The 21,688-nt window shown below is 31.5% G+C and overlaps 1 pseudogene; it reads right to left on the bottom strand.

Annotated features, from left to right (window-relative positions):
- Positions 1-20,183: 20,183 nt before the first annotated feature.
- LOC118614693 lies at positions 20,184-20,302 on the bottom strand (annotated as a pseudogene).
- Between the last annotated feature and the right edge of the window lie 1,386 nt (positions 20,303-21,688).

Below are 21,688 nucleotides of genomic sequence, written 5' to 3'. Positions count from 1 at the left end.
TGAAGATGGATTTAGCACATATTCACACACACACACACTGAAGTTTCCTATTGTTGTTTTTCTTATGGTACTTCTTTACTAAAATTTAAGGGAAGGTAGAGAAGAAATGCAAATCCAGAGTCCCAAAGTTTCAGCTATCTTCCTGTTCCCACCCCTTTTTATAACATTTCTTATCTTTTCAGAGATAAAGACAAATTGTTCCCCTTTTTAATTTTTTTTTCTTATTTTACAATAGTTCAGTTCTTTTAGTTGCTTAGGGGGTCTTTCCTTTTGCCTTAATTGTCTAGTGAAAATTTTTTTTCCAAACCATATAGCATAATCTACCTGGGAGCAATTCTGTTGAACACAATTTTCCCTATTTACTTATTTAACTTATGTACATTGTTAAAATATGTATTCGGAGATATTTATTAAGTGGTTAACAGTGGCTACCTATAGAACTAGTTGGTGTAGTGCATAGTAGAACCTTTACTGATTAATTTTATAACAACCATGTATCACATTTATAAATTTTAAAAAAATATTTGTTGTTTTAAATAAGTATACACTCCAGGATTTAATTTTAGTCCACATCTCCTTCAATTGTTCTCTCATCACATTTACTCCAAAGGTTTTAATTACTCTGTGTATAGCAAAGATCACAAATCTACATTTCCATTTTGGACATTTTTAAGCCAAAAATCTGTGTTTCCTACTGGAATTCATCCTATCATAGTAATATAAGTATTACCTGACTACTACATGCCAGGCGATGGGCATACAGTGTAAGTGGCTAATGCAAAGTGATAGTCCCTGCGTTCACTCAGTTGAAAGTCTTTGGAAGTGATATATAATAAGCAAATAAATAAGTGTATTTTAACATGTCATAAGAGTTGCCCTCCAGAAAAAAAAAAATGCAACACAATAATAATAAAAATAATTTGAGGTCCCTATTAGATTGAGTGGCCAGAAAAGTTCTTTCTGAAAGGATAATTTTTAAGATGAGCCAGATGGAGATGAATTGACCAACCATGTGAAGAGTAGCATCCAGGCAGTGGTTCAACAGGTAGAGAAATCTGAGTTGGGAAAGTACTTTCTTTGTTTTAGAAATGAAAAGAGGACCGTGTGGCTTAGGCATGAAAATCGAGAAGGGATATGGCATAAAATAATCTCAGAGACATGAGCAATCTTTGATCATATGGAAATTTTGGACTTTATCTTAAAAACAATGGGACTCATTGAAGAGATTTAAGTAAATTAAAGGTGCATTTTTGTTCACAGTTTTTAAAACTTCTCTTTGTTCTACCATGTAAAAGGAGGTCAAAGAGGCAGAGAAAAAGCATATCATAAGAACCTGTAAATTGTTTAGATTTTCCCTATAATATCTCCATTTTACATTTCAGAAATATATATATAGACTTTTCTATTTGCTTCATTTGCTCCACTATTTTGTGATAAAGTTTTGACAATTTTAGATTCTTAGTATTTCTCATAGGTATAATTTCTTCTTCTTTTCCTTTACTGCCTTAAATCAGGGCTTCATAATCTTCTATCTGGACAATAAAACACTCTTCTTGACATATTTCTATGGCTACTATCATGCATATAAACCCTGATGATGTAAACACAGGCTTATCACATTAATAAAATCAATGTTTAAACATGGTACTCCACTAATATTATCACTGAATGTCTGCAATAAAATATATATCTTCATTTACATAGAAAAATGTTATTTATTAAGGACCTTTGGTGGCAATGTTAATATACCTAATCTTTATAATAACTCTGTATGTTAGGTTTTCTATTACTCTTGCTTTACACATAAAAAAACTGGGACTTGGGGAAAGTAAATAAAAATGGAAATGAATTATTTGGTTCATTGCAGGGTAAACCCACAGTTAGAAAGTACTTCATTGATAGATTACGAATCACCTTGAGATTATTTTTGGAGGAGCTCACCATCTTGAATTTATAGGCAAATGTAGCTTTTTAAAGAGGCTCTCTTTAGGTTCTTTGGCATGGATCATCTTGACAACAATTTGGTATGCTGGCACTGGGAGCTTCAAGACAACTTTAGAAAGTAATAACAGTTTTGGAATAAGACTAGTAAAACAATATTTTTGGTGATTTATCACAGTGTTTTATTTTGTTTCTTTTATTAACATTAAAAATCTTATATAACAATTTAAAATGGTTGATCTTTGAGGTAAGCAAAACTAGATCCCATTTTTTTAACATGTGATAATCTGTGCAATAAGGAGTATAGATTTCCATCAAGTTTGCAAGTCATCAGAACTAAAGCTTGCTGTCTCTCTTCTAATCCAGGACCTGAGTCTGATTATATCAATATCTGTACTTATTGCTTTCCCTCCTCTCCCGACTATATCATTGGCTCTCTTAAAATCAGCTTCATTTCATGGAAAAGGTTACCAGTCAGCCAGTTCAACCAATAATGGCCCCAGTGGGCCTTAATAGAGTTTTGATTAAAAATAAAATAAAATAAAAATTACAAAGCAATAACTATGGAATTCCACAGAGAGCTAATCTGTTGTCAAAACATATATCACATTGCCTTCCTTTTACTGCTTTCCTTCTCTTATCTTAGTGAAGAAGAGAAAGAACTGAAGGTGATTTGTAATTTTAGGATCAAAGTTCTCTTGAGGATTTATTTTCCATATAGTAGTTGAGGCAAAAATTTCATAACCTTTCTGAAGATTTTTAATTCTGAGATTCTATAATACAAACTTGACCACTGTCTATCAAGGATATTACTATAAACAATAGCTGTTAAGCACAAACATAGGCAATGAGTAAAATATTTTTAAATCACATGACTTTCTTACTTGGTTTGGAGATTGCTTTTCCTTAGTCAAAAGATAGGACTTAACTTAATGACCACTAGTATAGCCCTTATTTTTTTCCTGATAAATAAAATTTTCAAAAAAGGAAAGCCTGTATAGAATATGGCATGCATATATGTGTGTATATATGTGTATATACATATATGCAAATATATTTTGCACATATAAATGAGCCCCTCTTAGATTTCCTTCAATGTATCAAGCAATATCACATTATGAGCTGAATTGTTTCCCCATAAAAATGTATGTTGAAGTTTTAATGTTGAGTGCCTTAGAATGTGACAATATTTGGAGAAAATTCATTTAAAGAGGTAATTTGATTTGAAACGAGGTCAGTAGTGTGGGCCCTAATCCAATTTGGAGAGTTTCCTTACAAGAAGAGGAAATTAAGATACAGACACACACAGAGAAAAACATGTGAATACATAGGGAGAAGATGGCCATCTACGAGCCAAGGAGAAAAGAGTAATAAGAAACCAACCTGGCAATTCCTTGATCTCAGAATGCTGGTCTCTAGAATGGTGAGAAAATAAATTTCCTTTGTTTAAAGCTAGTCTGTCTGTGTTTCTTTGTTATGGTGGCCCTAAAAAATAATACATTTGCTTATACATATGAGCCCATATTAGCCCTACTGGGCAATGACGATTTGCATTCTATTACTTTTTTCATAAGTTAACTTCTAGTCCTATAAAGTTGTAAAATAGTCTAGCTATAGAAAGAATAAAAAAATGCATACCCCTATAGAATCAGATATTCCTCCAAAGGTTAGCTCGTCACTTGTCACTCTCCTGAAAGGATGTCCCGTGATCATTTTTGCCCATTTCTGAGAGTTAGATATTTTTAATTGACAACCCACAAACTCATATGCTGAATACATCTTCTATATCATGCATTTAACAATTAACCATATATATCTCATAATTTATGTTTGTCAAGTATATTTTTCCTGCATTTAGAAATACTTGTGGGAGTAGTTTGCTTAGTAGCATCTATGTACATTAAACTCAGGGCAGGAAATCCTCCTGGATCTTAAATGGATCTCGTCTACCTCTAGGATACAGGTTTCTGTCTTCGGTTATCAGCTAATAATCAGAAGTTTTGTCATGCTCAGGTGCAACATACAGTCCACACATACACAAACATCAGATTCTCATAAAAATAATGAGGCTGCATATACACTTCAATAAAATGGATGAAGCCATTTTTGTACATACCAAATCTGTTTTAAATTGCATTACATCTTTGAAAAAATTCAGATTTTTCTGTTGATTATTTTTTCAAGTAAGCATAAGAGTCCTGACAATTGAAAAGCAGGTGGGAGGAGAAATATAAACAGGTTTTAGAAAAGGGACATATAAGGCAAAAATGAAGCTTAATTTGCCATACAGGATTTAATTGACAAGTCCTGCTCTTAAGCCATATAAAACCTTGTTTTATTCATTCATGACCTAATTTATCTTTAATATCATCTGGCAATACTTTATTCTTTTTCCAAGATCCCCTGATTATCAACGTAAAGCTGAAATATCTTGCAACAAAACATTTGAAGAAATAATTCAATCAATGTAAACTTTAATCCTCCTCATAAAGTCTGTTTTTAGAATTTTGCCCTAAAGTTCAATGGTAGGGACACTGGAAATTCTAAATTGTGTAATTCATATTTCCCAAAGGTTATGCTTATTTGTTTTTCCTGTTTTAAGTGAAAATTTCTCAACAAATTGGAACATTAAATTACTCAAATGCCCAGTTTAAAAATCAAAGGGAGCTGAAAATTTGACTTGGCAATCATCAGTGAGTGACAGTAATGAGTGTGGAGGAGATGAAGAACATGAACTTTTCAGAGTGTCTTAAAAATGACATTGTTATTTAAAGTGCCGATCATTTAGTGATTTTTTTTTAAATAAGATTTTTTTTTCTTCACCAAGAGAAGATTAAGCTGTGCTTTTCATTGCTTTATTTCCTCTAAAGCACTGGAATTATCCTCTTTGTTTAGTCCATGCCCAGCTGCTGCCCTAGTAAGCCCCACAAACTGGCTTCACAGCTGTGCTGGCTATTCTAGATTTTGGAGTTGGAGTTTTCTTCTTGGGAGTCTCAGTGATTTTGGCCCAGATTTCAGGTGAATATTCTCATAACTCTTAAAAGCATCACTTTTTTTTTGTGAAAATCGCATGCAAAGTGAGTTTTTTTGTATTGTTGGAATATTTAGACCAACTTACCACATCTTACAGATATCTCAGAGTTCATGAAGTACTCAAAATCACTAATTATTAAGGAAATAACATATCACTTCACATATGTTAGAATGGCAATTACAAACAAATAAGCATTGGGGAGGTATAGAGAAATTAAAACCTTACACACCGTTGGTAATAATGTAAGATGGTACAGCTGTTAAGAAAAATAGTATGCAGATAAAAAATTAAAAATAGAACTACCATATGATCCAGCAATTGCACTTCTGGGTATATATCTAAAAGGATTAAAATCAGAATCTTAAAGGATATTATTGCAACATTATTCAAAATAGCTGAAATGTGGAAGTAATCAGAATGACCATCAGTGGATGCATAGAATGAGAAAATGTGATATATATATATAATGGAGTATTACTCAGCCTTAAAAAAGGAAGGAAATCATGCCATATACAACAATATGGATAAACCTGGAGGACCTTATATTAAGTGAAATAAGCCATTCAAATAAAGATAAATACTGTATGATTCCACTTATATGAGGTATCAAACAATCAGACCCATAGAAGCAAAGAGTAGAATAGTGGTTGCCAGGGGCAGGAGGGAGAGGAAAACAGAGTTGCTTTTTTGATGCATGTAAAGTTTTGACCATCCAAGGTGAATAAATTCTAGAGAACTGCTGTATAATGTAATGCCTATGGTCAACAATATTAAGCACTTAAAAATTTTAAGAAGATAAATCTTACATTTAGTGTTCTTTCCAGAAATACATACACATACAAAAGCAAAAGGGAGCAATGAAACTTCTGAAGGTAATGGATGTGTGTATTACTTTCACTGTGGTGATGATTTAATAATTGTGTGCACGTGTCCAAGCTCATCAAATTATATACATTAAATATGTTCAGGTTTCTGTATATCAATTATATTTTGATAAAACTATAAGAGGGGAAAAAAATCTCAGGAGATATAAAGCTAAATAGCCTAACATTTCCAGTGATCAAGTGAAGCTAAACTGAATAATAATTCTATTTCAGTTCTAAGGCATTTCCAAATAACCTTAACAATTGCCAAGACACATGTGTAAATTGATCTCTATCTTTGACGAATAACCCCAGGATCTAAGTTCTGTTCTGTTTTGACATTTATCTAGGACCAATGTCAGTGACATTTCTTCCTCTATCTCTTCCCTTCACAGAGCTTCTTCTCACACAGAAGGGTTCTGAGCACTGCTGTTTCCAGTTTTTCAGTTTTTGTTCTCTCAGAAAATACTGTATGCTCTGAATTTTTGTCCAACAACTCCCAGAAAGCAAAATTCAATTGTCTTTTGTTTGATCCTATCAGTCTATTTAGTACAAAGCCAAATAATTTTATACACACACACACACACACACACACACACTCACATATATAAATTAAACTCTGAAATTGATGCATGATATCAATTTGTAATATTTATTCTCTCTGTATTAACTTTACCTTTGTACTATTTTGCCATTTACTATATTGCAAGTTCCTTGAAAGTAACAGTATATCTCATTCAGTCTTCTGTCATCAAAATTAAGCAATTACTTGCCTGACAGATGTAAATTCTAATAGGAACTGAACATTTGAAGTTCACTGGGGCTATGTTGCTCTGAACCAAACTTTGGTACTAAACTAACAATTTACAATAAATTGTAAAACAAAAAATATATGAATAGTTACAATCGTAGCCTGTGCCTTACTAAGAGGAAACAATATTTTGTTCCTTGAAATCCAGACTTTTATTTTGTTGATTAGGTTGATCAAATTGAGTAGAGGCATAACTGAAAAGATCTGAAATGGGCTAGATTGCTTTTCACTGGCAAGGTCTGAGTTTCACCAGATAGATAAAAATTAATTATGGAAGCTGGACTATATAGGCTTACTGAACAAAAATGAGAAAATTCTGAATTGTAAAGAGATTTTTGTATGGAGGTTAAAAATAAACAACAACGAAAAATGGAATAAAATTTTTCTCTAACATTTGTGAGATTTAAGTCAAGGATTGCATTGATATTCAAGATTTCTTTCTTTGTCTTTCTTTTTTTTCTTTTTTTCTCCTCTTCCTTCCTCTTTATCTTCTTCATGTATTCCAATAATTTTTAAAAAATAATAAAAGCAGAAAGAGAGCCAGATTTGTTCCAAGGATAATATTTTGCCAACCTATGGCCTAGAGAAAATCAAACATTTCTCAGAAAGTACACTAGGTGATCTATCGACTTACTTCTAATTCAAAGTTTTATGTATCTATGCTTTTGTGGTTAAAGACTCAGCCAAAAAAATGTATTGAAACAACATGGATGAATCTTTAGGGCATTATGCTAAGTGAGATAAGTTGTAGAAAGAAAGTCAAATGCTATGTAATATCACTCATACGTGGAATATAAAAAAGATGAAATCATAGAAACACAGAGCAAAATGGTAGTTATCAAGGCCTGGAATTGGAGAGATGTTATTAAAAGGTACAAACTTATAACTAGAAGATGAAAAAACTCCCAGTGCTTATTTTCAATGTTGGTGTTTCTTTTGCATGCACCCCATGCAAGAAACAGATTTAACAAATGCACATTATGCAGTGATTTAACCTTTGTGGCAAGAACAGTGGTGATGATAAGGAGAGGTGGTTCAGTGGTTCTTAAATCATACTGCATAGGTGACCATGGAAACCTGGTTCAACATACCCTAAAGGCTTTCTAATATATTTTATACATTTCTCAAGAAATAATTTAGTTCAGATACATCCAGTGTATGAAACAACTATTTGTAAACTTTACATTTACTGTATAGATATTTTATATAAAGACTATATTTTATTAATATATTTTGTTATTTATTATATTGTTTTCTTACAAAAGTAATGTGTATATTCTAATTAAAAAAACAATATTGAGAGTATATATCATAAAAAGATATTTGTTTTTTGTCCCTGGTTCTTGGCATAGAATTTCTAAAACCCTAGGAATTTCCTGAGTAATAAATGTAATAGAAACATTCTTTATTCAAATGAAGCACTCTTGATTACCCCTTAGATAGCTTCAGAATGATAGTTGATCTCCAGAAGGATCGAGTCCTAATTAGAAGTTTGGAACTTTCAGCCCCACTCTTCAACCTCCAGGAAGAAGACATTGGGTTAGTAACCAATAGCCAATAACTTAATCAATTATGTGTATATAATGAAACGTTCATAAAAAAACCCTAATGATGGGGTTTGTAGAATTTCCAATTGTCAGGAGTGTGGTACACTCCAACTCTATGGGGATAGAAGCTCCTATACTTGGGACCTTTGGAAACCTTTTCTTATATACCACTTTATTTGGCTGTTCATTTGTATCTTTTAAATAAACCATGAAACATGCATAGAGTACCTTCCTGAGTTATGTGAGTTATTCTAGCAAGTCATCAAACCTGAGCAGATAGGTTGTGGGAACCTTCAAATTATAGCGAGAGAGAGAGAGAGAGAGAGAGAGAAATAAAAAAAAGACAGACAGACAGACAGAAAGAAAGAAAGAAAGAAAGAAAGAAAGAAAGAAAGAAAGAAAGAAAGAAAGAAAGAAAATAACATCTTAGTGAGTCAAAAAATAAAAAAATTGATAGACTCACCATCCTCTCACTCCCCAGATAAACAGAGGTAAGATACATAGATAGATAAGTAAATACACACATATACATTTATTCTCTCTTCAACCACATACATTAAATCACACAAACAAATAATTTTATAATAAATTAAGTTTATAGCATACGGATTGCTTCATTGTCAATATATAGATATCAAAAATATTTTCTTTAATGGAATAGAAAACTATTTTACTGACATACATAATTTATTCAGCTAATGGCAACTACTACATTTCCAAATATCATGAGTAGTCATTTTAGTGTCTTAAAAGTGTAGTATTTTAAGACAAACTGTATTAAGGAAACATAATCTCACAAAAATTAGAGCAAATAACAATAAATATTATCTATATATCTTCTATATTCTTTCCAACAAAAGTGAGACTCTATAGTAACTTATACATCCTCTCTGAAGGTTTATTGTGTAATGTAGATGCTCCTCAACCTACATTGGGGTCACGCCTCAATAAATCTATTGTAAATTGAAAATATCATAAGTAAAAAATGCATTTAATATACCTAACCTACAGAACAGTGTAGTTTAGCCTATCTTTGGGCAATTATCTTGAGTTTCATCTTAAGAGTAAAAGCCTTCTTTTCACCAGAGGCATGACACACAGATGGGCATTTTGTAGACATGATGGAACGTGAAAACACAAGACATAATATCCAAAAACATTGATAGCGGAGTACACTATAGAGTATAGGTTGTTTACCCTCGTGATCGTGTAACTGACTGGGAGCTGTGGCACATTGCCGTTTCCATGTATCATAAGAGAGCATCCTACCACATATTGTTAGTCCAGGAAAAGATCAAAATTCAAAACTCTAAATAAAGAAAAAAATAGATTTGATGCAATGATCATTTCTGTGAAATATATCTAATAATACTAAAAAGTATTTATTATCTGAATTCTAGAGGTACTATGTTTCAAACTAACTTTTAGAGATTCTTTTATTTATTAAGCCAAGTTTCAGTGGAACAAAACTTTCAATTTATTTGAATTAGAATACACAGGAGGATTTTGGATGACTGAATCCTTGGATAAACTGAGATATTCTATTAATCAAAAGAGACAAAAGGAACATAAATCTAATTCTTCATATAAATTGAAATCAATAAGATTCTGTCAGGCTGAATTAAGCAATATTGTATCATTAACTTCAAATAATACCTAGTGTGTCTAAATAATTTTATTTCTTTTTTATCTGAGTTTTTTCCTCTTGACATAAGAATCTAGAGTCACATAATTTTTAGCATAAATAAATCTTAAATATTAATTAAATAACTCATAAGTTAGAGTTCAAACTTCTTTGACATAAATATTGTATTTTCTTCATCTGTTGATAATACAGTAACATGCACAAGTACATCTAATTTTTTAATTTAATTAAATTGAACATGGAGAATCTGTGTTCCAAGAAGTTAAGTAATTATCCAATGACTAATAGGAACTTAGATATTGCTAGACTTTAGAATTTATTATTTTTTAATCCTAGACAACCAATAGTACTATTTTGCCAGACTTCCTCTCTTAACACAAATTTCTTTAACAATAGAAATTATTATGCATGGCAGCTCTTCTCTAATGAAATTTAATAGTGGTATGGATTTATCTATACCCAGGTTCTGTACTGAAGTACCCAGGCAGGATGAGAAAAAACAGGGGATTACGATAAACTGAATAACTCAGGTTCCATCTAAATAAGGCTTCTGGAAGCTCCTCAGCTCCAGGGAATCATGGAGATTTATTACTGCTCAAGGTGGAGCAAAAAACTGTTTCTCACTCAGTACTTAAAACAGACACAAAGCAGAGTTTAACTGCCATTGAAGAAAAGGATCAGGAATGCAGAGACAAAATCCCACCTCCAAGGCCTCAGAACACAGAAGCTGTTTATGGCTGAAGCTGGGCCAAGAGATTAAAGAACACTCCTCCACACAGATGTTATAGCAACTCTACTCATAAGTGTCACAATTTGGAAGCAACTAAGATGTCCTTCAGTAGATGAATGGTTACATGAACCGTGGTAAATTCAGACAATGGACTATTATTCAGCACTAAAAATAAATGTGCTATCAAGCCATGAAAAGACATAGAAAAAACTTAAATGCTTATTACTTGGTGAAAGAAGTCAAAGCAAAAATAATATCTACTGTATGATTCCAATTATATAACATTTTGGAAAAGGCAAAACTATGGAGACAGTAAAAAGATCAGTGGTTGTCAGGGGTTCTGTTGAGAAGGGGGAAAAAATAGAGCACAGAGGATTTCTAGGGCAGTATAAATACTCTGTATGATATCATAATGATGGATACATGTCGCTAAAACTTGCTCAAATCTATATCATGTGTAACACCAAGAGTGAACAGTAATGTAGACTATTGACTTTAAGTGATGATATATCAATGAAGGTTCATCATTTTTAACAAATTTTACACTCTAGTAAGAAATGTTGATAATGGGAAAGGCTATATATGAGTGCAGGTAGGAAATATATAAGAAATCTTTATACTTCCCTTTAATTTTTGTATGAACCTATAACTACTCTAAAAAAAATAAAGACCAAAAACCTCAGACAAATAAAATAATTATTTGTTTATAAATAATTACATTATTTGTTTATTAAAAAGTAAAAGAATCTGATGGAAGTATTATCAAGAAAGCTAACTAGGTATATGTAAAGAAATGAACACGGCTGGAAAAACAAAATACAAAAGTAATCATAATTAATAATTTTTAAAATTATACTCTGAATAACAGCTATACAAATATTATAAATATATTATGTTTATACATATGTAAAATAAAACACTTGGCAACAGTAGTATCAAGAATGAGTGGCACTAAGATTCTTACACTACATAAAAATGGTATAATATTATTAAATATTATACTGTGATAACTCCGGAACAGAGGTTAGCCAGATATGATTACTCCTTCATCCTTCACACACACACACACACACACACACAGGACATTTGGCAATAGCTGGAGACATTTATGGTCATCATAATTGAGATGTGCTGCTGAATCTAGTGGATACAGCCCAGGGATGTGTTACACAGCTTACAAGGCAGAAGATAGGCCCCTATAACTAAGTGAGAATTGTCTGACTCAAAAATATCTATGGTGCTGAGGTTGAAAAGCCCTATTCAAGAATGATAATCAAAAACATTAAAAAGTGATATATCTAATAAGCCAATAGTGAAAATAATATGGAATAGGAAAAAAATATACCCAGTTAATCTAAAAGAAGTCAGGAAAAGAGAACAAAAAGAACAGAGAACAGATAGAACTAATAGAAAAACACATTGCAAAATGGTAGATTTCAATCCAACTATAATTACTTTAAGTTATATTTATATGCAGTTTGATTATATTAAGTGTAAGTGTTCTAAATACTCTCAATTAAAAGGCAGAGCTTATCAAATTGGATAGAGAGCAAAACCCAAATATATGCTGTATAAAACTCATTTTAAATGTCAAACACAGATTGATTAAAAATAAAAGAATAATATAATATGTTCCATGTAAACACTAATAAAAAGCAAAGTGGTATGACTATAATAAGAATGAGTGAAGTAGACTTGTAACAAGGAATATTACTGTGTTTAAAGACAGGCATTACATGATGATATAAAGTTTAATTCATAGGCATGTGATCCTAAACATATAGCCACTTAAAAACAGTTTCAAAATATGAGAAGCAATACTGATAGAACAAAGAAATAAATCAACAATCATAGTTGGCCAAATCAATACTTTACTCTCAACATCTGATAGAAAAAATATACGGAAAATTAATATAAATATAGACAACCTGAACAATACTATTAACCAATGTGATCTAATTGATATTTATAGAACACTTTCCATCAGGAACAGAACATGCATTCTTTTCAAGTACACATAGAACATTTATCATAATAAGCACGAGTCTAAGACATTAAAAAAATTAATAAATTTAAAAATATATAAATCATGCAATTAACCAATGGGATTAATATAAAAATAAATACTAAAAAATCATATCTAAGTGATCAAAAAAGAAATCACAAGGAAAATTAAAAAACAAATCAAATGAAAATACAACATATCACTATTTGAAGGACTCAACTAAAGTAGTGCTTTGGGAAAAATTTGTATCATTAAATTTTTATATTAGAAAATAAAAAAGTCTCAAACCAGTAATTGTAACTTTTGCATTAAGAAACTAGAAAGGTAAAAGCAAATTAAACCTAAAGCAAGCAGAAAAAATAATATAATAAAGATAGAAATAAAAAACAATGAGATTAAAAAATAAGAAACCAGGAGATAATATCAGAATATAAAAAATGGATTACTTGTAAAAAATCAAGTTGATAAGACTCTGGCCAGGCTAATCCAAGGGGGAAAAAAAAAATGTATTAATAGAATCAATATCAGGAAAGAATAAGGAAATGTCCCTGAAGATATACTAATATTTAAAAGAGAAAGAAATATTATGAAAAATTGTGAATAATTGTGATCAATACAGAAATTTGTGATAAAATACAAAAATTTTTTGAAAATCAAAGAGTGCCAAAAATTACATAAGAAGAAATACATAACCTGAAGTGCTCTTCTCTATTAAATAAATGTATTGAATTTATCATTAAAAATCTTTCCCTCCACTATACAATAGCAACAGCTCCATGTCAAATGGTTTTATGGATGAATTCAATAAAACATTTAGAGAAGAAATTATATCAATTAAATGCATACATGTTTCCATTATATATTTGTTAATTACAAAGAGAAAAATAAAAATCTAACATTGGAAAAACATGACTAGTGGATTGAAGTTAACTTTATCAGTAATAGGACACATCTACATCATTTGCACTTCGATGTGATACCCAAGAACAAAATATCTCTTCTGTGGTGTTCCTACAAAAAATGTGTTGCAGAATTGAATCATATCTTACAAAATAGCTGTCCTGTCCTCTACAGGAATGTTATGAATGACAAAGAAAAACTAAGAAAATCAACATCTCATTTCAAAATACCTAAAAAGAAATTTAATTTTTTTCTCCCCAAACATGTCCTTCCATCTGAATTTTTGAATTACACTTTTTTAATTATAGATAGTGGCAGTGCCACAGTCACACAGTCACACAGATCAATCACAGAATGACATTTTATTGACAACCTTATTCATTAACACTCTATGAATTACTAAATTCTGCCAATTTTACTTCTGAAATATTCAAATTCACCCACTCCTTTTTAAAAAATTATATTTAAATATAATTTATTTCAACTATTACACAATTAATCCATTGAAGTGTAAGGTGGAAGAGTTTTCAGTATCTTCCCAGAGTTGTGCAACCATTATCACAATTTTATAAGGTTTTATCACCCACCCCCAAAAAGAGAAGAATAGGGAATTATCCATTAACAATGATTTCTCACTTTCTTCTCAACCCTCCCTCTCCTGGCCAACTACTAATCTACTTCCTGTTTCTATACATTTGCTTCTTCCAAATAATTTATATAATGGCATCATATAATATGTAATCTTTCTTTTTTTGACTTGCTTCTTTCATCTAACATAATGTTTTTAATGTTTATCCACATTGTAGCACAGGTAAGTACTTCCTTTCTTTTTTCTTATTAATATTCCCTTGTATACCACATTTCATTTACCTATTCATCACTTGACTAACATTGGTTGTTTATTATAATTTTTGGCTATTATGAATGATGCTGTTATGAATATTCATGTACAAGTGTTTGTGTAGACATATGTTTTCATTTCTCTAAGGTATATACTTAGGACTGGAATTGCTAGGTCATAAGCTAACTCAATGTTTATGTTTAAAGAGCTGCCAAATTCTTCTCCAAAGGGGCTGCAAAATTTTACATTTCACTGGCAATATATAAAGATTCTAATCTTCTCACATCTTCACCAATATTTGCTATCTTTCTTTTTTGATTATAACCATTCTAGCAGGTGTGAAGTGCTATTTCATTGTTTTTATTTGCATTTCTGTAATGGCTAATGATGTGGAGTGTCTTTTTATGTGTTCACTGTTATTTGCATATCTTTGGAGAAATATCTATTTAGAAACTTTTCTGATATTTTAATTGTGTTATCTTTTTATTATTGCATTTTTATTGTTCTTAATATATTCTTAATATAAGTTCCATTTAAGATGAATGATGTGCAAATATTCACTCCCATTCTGTAGGTTACCTTTTTACTTTCTTGCAAATGAAAATATTATTTGCCATCCACTTCTCTTTATTCTCACAGTAACTATATGAATTAAGGTCTTTGTCATTTCTAGATCATTTCAGAATTGTTTAGTAGACTTCTGAATGGACTGTTGATCTTCAGTTTCTATTATCTCACATTGATCCATCATGTATCTGTCAGTTGTCTTCTAAAATCGAAATATCAAATTGCCATTTCTTTCTCGTAAACTTATCTGTGGCTTCTCTTTGTACTTAAAATAATTCTTAACTCTTCAAATACTGGCTTCAACCTAGGATTTTAGCATTAATCTCTGATGTTAATGTCCTAATACTCTCATGATCCTTGACCTCCCACAGCCTTCACCCAGGTTTTAGGTTATTTACAAAATTATTAATATATTTCTGTAATTTTGATCATGTCTGAAACATTTTACTCTTCTTCCATCTCCACCACCAGATCTGTACCTATCTTTTATGCCATACTTGAAAATCGACTTCTTTAGAAAGCCTTTTTCTAATCGTTATGTCCCTAAAATAATCTAAGAATTTGTCTCAGTCTGTTTAAGAGACACGGTGTGGAAGTGGCATAAGGGTTAAACAATCTAGTTAATGAGGTATCTGTTTCACTATTTGTTAAACTACTTGTTACAAAAAGCCATATATATCTTTCCATATCCAACATGTATCGCATGTTTAATTACTAAATACGAAAATGAAAATTTTAAAAGAGCATTCAGAATTTATTTGTCAAATCACAAAATAATTGTTGAGTTTATAAAAAGGTTAACTGCAAATATACTTTTGTTTACTTGTTTGTTTTTATGTTAAAATGCCCTGGGGAAATTTTTATTATCTTTTATAACGAAATTTCTTTATGGTCTACTTTCAAGATATCTATATTAGCATAATTGATATTTCTATATTGTCATTTCTATAAATGGTCTGTAATATATTACCAGTGAACATGATTCCGGAAATAGAGTGCTCTGCTTTGTTTTATTTATCTTTTCCATCAGTGATTTACATTGATGAGAAATGCTACATTTTTCACCTTGCTAATTTTTAGCCTCAGTTCCCTTATTGGTATAATAACTATTAGATCAAATGACTTATAATCTTCCATTTAATGCCTAATACATGCCATGTACTGGACATTTGCTTATGATCTTGGGCAGCTGCCATAGATTTTGGATGTTACTTTCTCTCTTTATATTGTCATCAGCATTTAAATTTCAGCTCCTTATTCAGTGGAAATATTGTTCAAAGCTCTTTCAATGTGGTAGTGCCTTTTGCTTTTGGAGACTTTAACTGGACAGAATATGCATGAAATTCCCCCAATTCTAAAGCTCAGCCAGTGATCTGTTCTTAGACTGTAACAAGTTTACAAGAATATGTGAAGATTTTAAATGTATTCAACTCATATTTTTTCCTTCTCCCTGAATTCCCAATGTAATCTTCCCTTTTCTGCCTCTACATGAAAAGTAAATGCTGATGAGAAAAATTTGATTTAAATCTATAAAATTATTTTTATTTCTGCTTGCTTTGCTCATCTTAACCTGTGCTTTATCTCATTATATATTCCAATTTTCTCATATTTCTCATCTGTATTAACATAATTAGCTTTATTTGATTTGTTAGGCTAGACTACATCCTTTCTATGACTCAATGTTTTTGAAGAACCCTTTCTTCCTCCTATTTTTCTTCATCATTATTATCATTATTAATATTATATCAATAGCAATAACAAATAATAATATATCATTATTGAGTGCCTTTTATGTGTCAGGAATTATTCTAGGTGTTTTGGATTGTTTTTCTGGCTAATCATTACAATGACACGCTGAGGTGAATATTATTAAATACAATTTAGAAAGGAAACAGAATCAGAATGATTAAGTACTTTATTCAGCTTTATTGGAAGTAGAGAAAGTTGGATGTGTGGAAATAAAAGTCTTACTTCAAACCGCGTTTTTTAATGTTATACTATCACTGAATATATCTATTTTTGGGGGGGGAGCTTAAAAACTCATGTATATTGAGGATTTCCAGGTAAATATTTTTGTATTTATCTATGTGGATTTTTAGAAGGCTGAGTCTAAAAATCATGAAATCTAGAGATAAGGAAAGAAACATTGTATTACGCTATATAGATCTCCATTTCAGTCTCAGTCTATGACAGAACTATCTAGCCTTACACTCCTCACAATTAAGTGAATCTCTCTGAGATCCGGTTTTTACCTCTTTCAAAGGATAAAACATTGTTCACCTTGCACAGATTTTGTAAAAATGATAGTCGTTCTTGTTATTTCAACATCAGTAGTGTTTAAACGATACTTTAATACAAAAAAATTTAGAAGCCAAAGAACCATGTGGACTTTAAAAAAATAAGCATTTAAGTTTTGAATAGGTCAAAACTATAATGATTATTGGTTTATTTCCAAAACAAAACGAAACAAAACAAAACAAAACAATTCAACTATTCTTTAAAAACACATTTTCTGATTTATTATATTATTATTAGCACATACTAAAAGGTCAATTAAGAGATTTCTGATCCAGATAAGAAGCTGTAGAATCATTTCTCCTCTAAGGACAGCTATATAACCCGGAAAGGGTATAAGATGCAACCAAAAAAATCTGAAAGGCAGTAAGAGGAACACCAGCTGGTTTATGACACCAAAATTGGAGGTACAACACAGTGGCAGCAGGACATCTTGTTTCCCTTACTCAACAGAAGGCACCAGACCTACCATTTCCCAAACCTAATGTAACAACAGAAGGCAGGTCATTCCTCTCCAAACAGAAGTACTTCTGAAAACACCAAGGAAGCCTGATACTGGAAAAGGGATTAATTGTGAGCTCTGACAGAAATGAGCAGCCAGTGGAAGCACTATTTCCCCCTAGGCTTGAAACTCCCCTTATTCACCAAGAGATACCCAAATGAGTAGGTAGAGCTGCCAGAAGAGACAAGATGCAGAAAGTGATCTGGACCAAGAAGCATCTTGGTCCCTATGTGACTAAATGTCTCCTACACTGATCAGAGTCACCAGGGTGAGTAGGCAGAATCCATATAAGGGACAAAATGACAGCGAATGGCCCTGGTCTGATAAGCGTCTTTGTTCCTGCTGTACCCAGACTCATTTCTCCCACATAGCAAAGGAAAATGAGCAGGTGGAACTGAGAAAACAGATGCAGCCACAGCAAACAAGGTGGTTTAGGAAAAATTTTTGTCTCAGTGAGACTCTGACAAAGGACAGTATATTGGGCAAGAGTTAAAGGACCTAGCTATCACAAGGGGCTAGGCCTAAGAAACATCTGTGTCCCTGCAGGCACAAGAAACATCATCATGAAAGAGAGGTATACAAGAATAAATCCCAATGCACCCTCTCCCACCGAGAGATGCCAGACATTCAGGCCTACAGTAACCCCTTCCACATCCTGAGGCAGCACCATCAAAGAACAGTTGGAGCCACTACAGCACCAGTTAAACCAAGCAGATCAAAATAGTACCACAAAAGCTCTGATAATGAAACTGACATTAGATTTACATACTACAAATGTAGGCCAGGATGTTCAACACCATTAGTCATTAGGAAATACAAATTAAAATGACAATGATATATCACTAAATATTTAGGATAATGGCCAAAATTAAAAACAAAAAATAGTAACAACACCAAACATAGACAAGAATGTAGAGAAATTGGATCAATCATACATTGCCAGTGGGAATCTAAAATGGTATAGCAGTTCAAAAAAACAGTTCAGCTGTTTTTTAGAAATGTATATAAATACTACCATACACCTGAAAAATTGAACTCTGGGTTTTTTTCCCATAGAAATAAAAACTAAGGTTTACAGCAAAACCTGCACATTTGTGTATAGCAGTTTGTTTTCAATTGCTGAAAAATTGAGATAAGTCCAGATGTCTTTCAGTAGGTGAATGGTTAAACTTTGGTACATGTATAAGAGACTATTTGATATTCAGCAAGCAATAAAGAGAAATCAACTATTGATACTTGAAACAACTTGGAATAATAGTTAGAAAATTGTGCTGAGTAAAAAAAAAAATCCTCAAAGGTTACAAACTATATGATTCCATTTATACAACATTTTCAAAATGCCAATATTTTAGAAGTAAAGGAGAGATTAATAATTGACAGAGGTGAGAGATGGGAGTGGGACAGAAATGAAGAATAGTGGATTTAGTTATAAAAGGACAACATGAAGAATCCTTGAAGTGTTGAAATTCTTTAGGGTCTTGACTATTATGGTAGATACATGAAACTATAAAGTGACAGAATTGTATAGGAGTTAATGTGTGCCTGTGTGTGTGCACACACACATACGAATGAAAGTTAAGAAAAACAACTGGGGAAATATGAATAAGATTGTTGAATTGTGTCAGTGTCAATTTCCTGGTTGTGATGTACGATAATTTGTAAAATCCTACTAGTAGATGAAACTGGGCAAAGTGTTAAAGGGAATCTCTCTGTATTCTTTCTTGTAACGGCATGCAAATCTACAACTATCTCAATTTTAAAAAATAATTAAAAATAAAAAACAAAAGTAAATTAGTCCGGAAGGCTTCTAGTGAAAATCATTGTTTACTTAGTACCCTGAAGACATAACTTCATTTATTGTCTTATAAGAACAATGAATCTAATCTCATCTACAGTATTTTTATTCTTTCAGAATTTTTTTTAGAATTTTAAAATTTTCTCAGTGTATCTAAGTTTTGATGATTTTTTATTTACTATATTTATATTCAGGCCTTTCTCATGTGAAAGCATTTAACTCAGAGAAATTTCCTTGTATTAATATTATTATTGATAACTTTCTAATACTTTATCATTTTTTATGTCTTATCTTTTCTCTCTCAATTTTACTTCTACGTATTTTCATGTTTTTTGTTTAGGGAGATTTTTAATTTACTTTTTATTTTTTTAATTTATTTTTTAAGCATATTAAATTTTGCTTTTAGTTTCCAGGAAATATTATTTATTTTGTGATTATTTCTTTTCACTATATCTTTTCAAATGGATGCAATATATATTTATTTTTTATCTTGGTCTTTGTCTTTCATTTTATAATATTGTGTGTATGAGGGGAGAGGAATGGTTAATTATCCAAGTTTAAATGAGTCAAAGGAAGGTTGACTTGCTGCTGTATTCACTTATCTGAGTTTTGTCACCTGGAGTATATTTCTTTTGGGTGAGTGTCTGGAACATGATCATTTTGCTGAAGAATCTTATATATATATATTTTTTATTAATTGTTTTTAATGCCTACAGCACCTGGTATTCCTAGGTGGTCTCCCATTCAAGTACTAACCAGACCTGACCCTGTTTAGCTTCCAAGATCAGACGAGATTGGGCTTGTTCAAGGTGGCATGGCTGTACACAAGAGGAACCTTAAAGTGTAAGAATAGGAATGGGGCACTGATGCCTATTATTTTTGCCCAAGTCATTCCTAACATGTTTTATTTAAAGTGATGAAACCTGATTTTAGATCATCCCATATGTAGAGTGGAATTGTACATTGGCATTCTATCATTCCTGTGACCTTACAGTCAACCTTACTTCTCACTCCTGCCTTCTATAGCCTGGTAGGCAGTTTAGCTAGCTTGTTAGGTATAATCCCTTCTGTTTGTCAACTAGACTGTGGTTTTCTCATGTCATTAGTCAACACTGTGTTTACTGTTTTCTGTCTTCTGGAATTTTATTAACATTATTCATTTTTTGTGGCATCCATTTGATATTCTTTATTGCTGTGGTTTATGATATTAATTGCATTTGTTTTACTATTATTTTAACATTTCAAGAGAAAGAGGAAATATGTATCTGTGTTATCTGCAATTTTCAAACATAAGTCACCATTATTCTCAGCATAAAAATATAACATATTCTAGTAGCAGTAATTTAAAAATTAATAAAAATTCTCTTCTCTCTAGAAATATAATTGAAAACTAAAGATGTAATTATATTTGCTGACCTAATAAGTAATTGAAACATTAATTTCTTTCACCCTACAAGTCATGTTTCATGTGATTTTAGCTACTAGACTTTTGCAATTAAAAATAAGTTCAATTTCTTACAAAGTATTTTGAAATCCTTATTAGAAATAGTTTTGTTTATTTATAAAGAAGTGTTTTCCTATACCATTTTTTATTGAGTCAATGCTAGACACAAGTATTCAATCAATTAATACTTGTTTGTAGATAACCACAAGTGTAATTTTGATGTGTAGTGACATGCAGTTTTATGTTTTGTGAATCTCGCTTGATTTTCTAACATCACCCTTCCACCCTCAAATCAATCTCCCTTCCAACCTTGTCATAAGTTTTACTGACAGTAAAGTCAGTCCTCTCAGTGGAGCAGAAAAGTAAAAGAAGAATCATTGTTTGGAACTACTGGCATATTGTACATTTATTTCATTTAGTTCAAGAATCAAAACAGCCAAGTCGTTTTAACCATGCCAATAATAGCAAAATAGCTTCCGGGCCTTTCAATCTCTTAACAGCTACAGAACTACAATTTATATGCCTTTTTTTTTTTTTTTCCTACCAAACATCTTATTTCTCAGTGAGGCCATTTTGTGTACCTTTGTGTACCTAATTAAAAGACTGGAACAAGGCAATGATGAAAATGACAACCAAGGAAAACATTTAAAACACACAAGGAAAAGCAATCATTGACACTTCTGGTTTAACCACTTTCAGTGAGGGTTTATGTTAAGGTATAATGTTGCTGCAGGATAGAGTAAATTCCACGCCCTCTTCCCTAGAGGC

Source organism: Rousettus aegyptiacus, unplaced genomic scaffold (genome assembly GCF_014176215.1).
Source record: "Rousettus aegyptiacus isolate mRouAeg1 unplaced genomic scaffold, mRouAeg1.p scaffold_m13_p_2, whole genome shotgun sequence".
NCBI classification, from domain to species: Eukaryota; Metazoa; Chordata; class Mammalia; order Chiroptera; family Pteropodidae; genus Rousettus; species Rousettus aegyptiacus.
The sequence above is the reverse complement of the archived record's forward strand: the minus strand, read 5'-3'. Positions and strand labels throughout refer to the sequence as shown.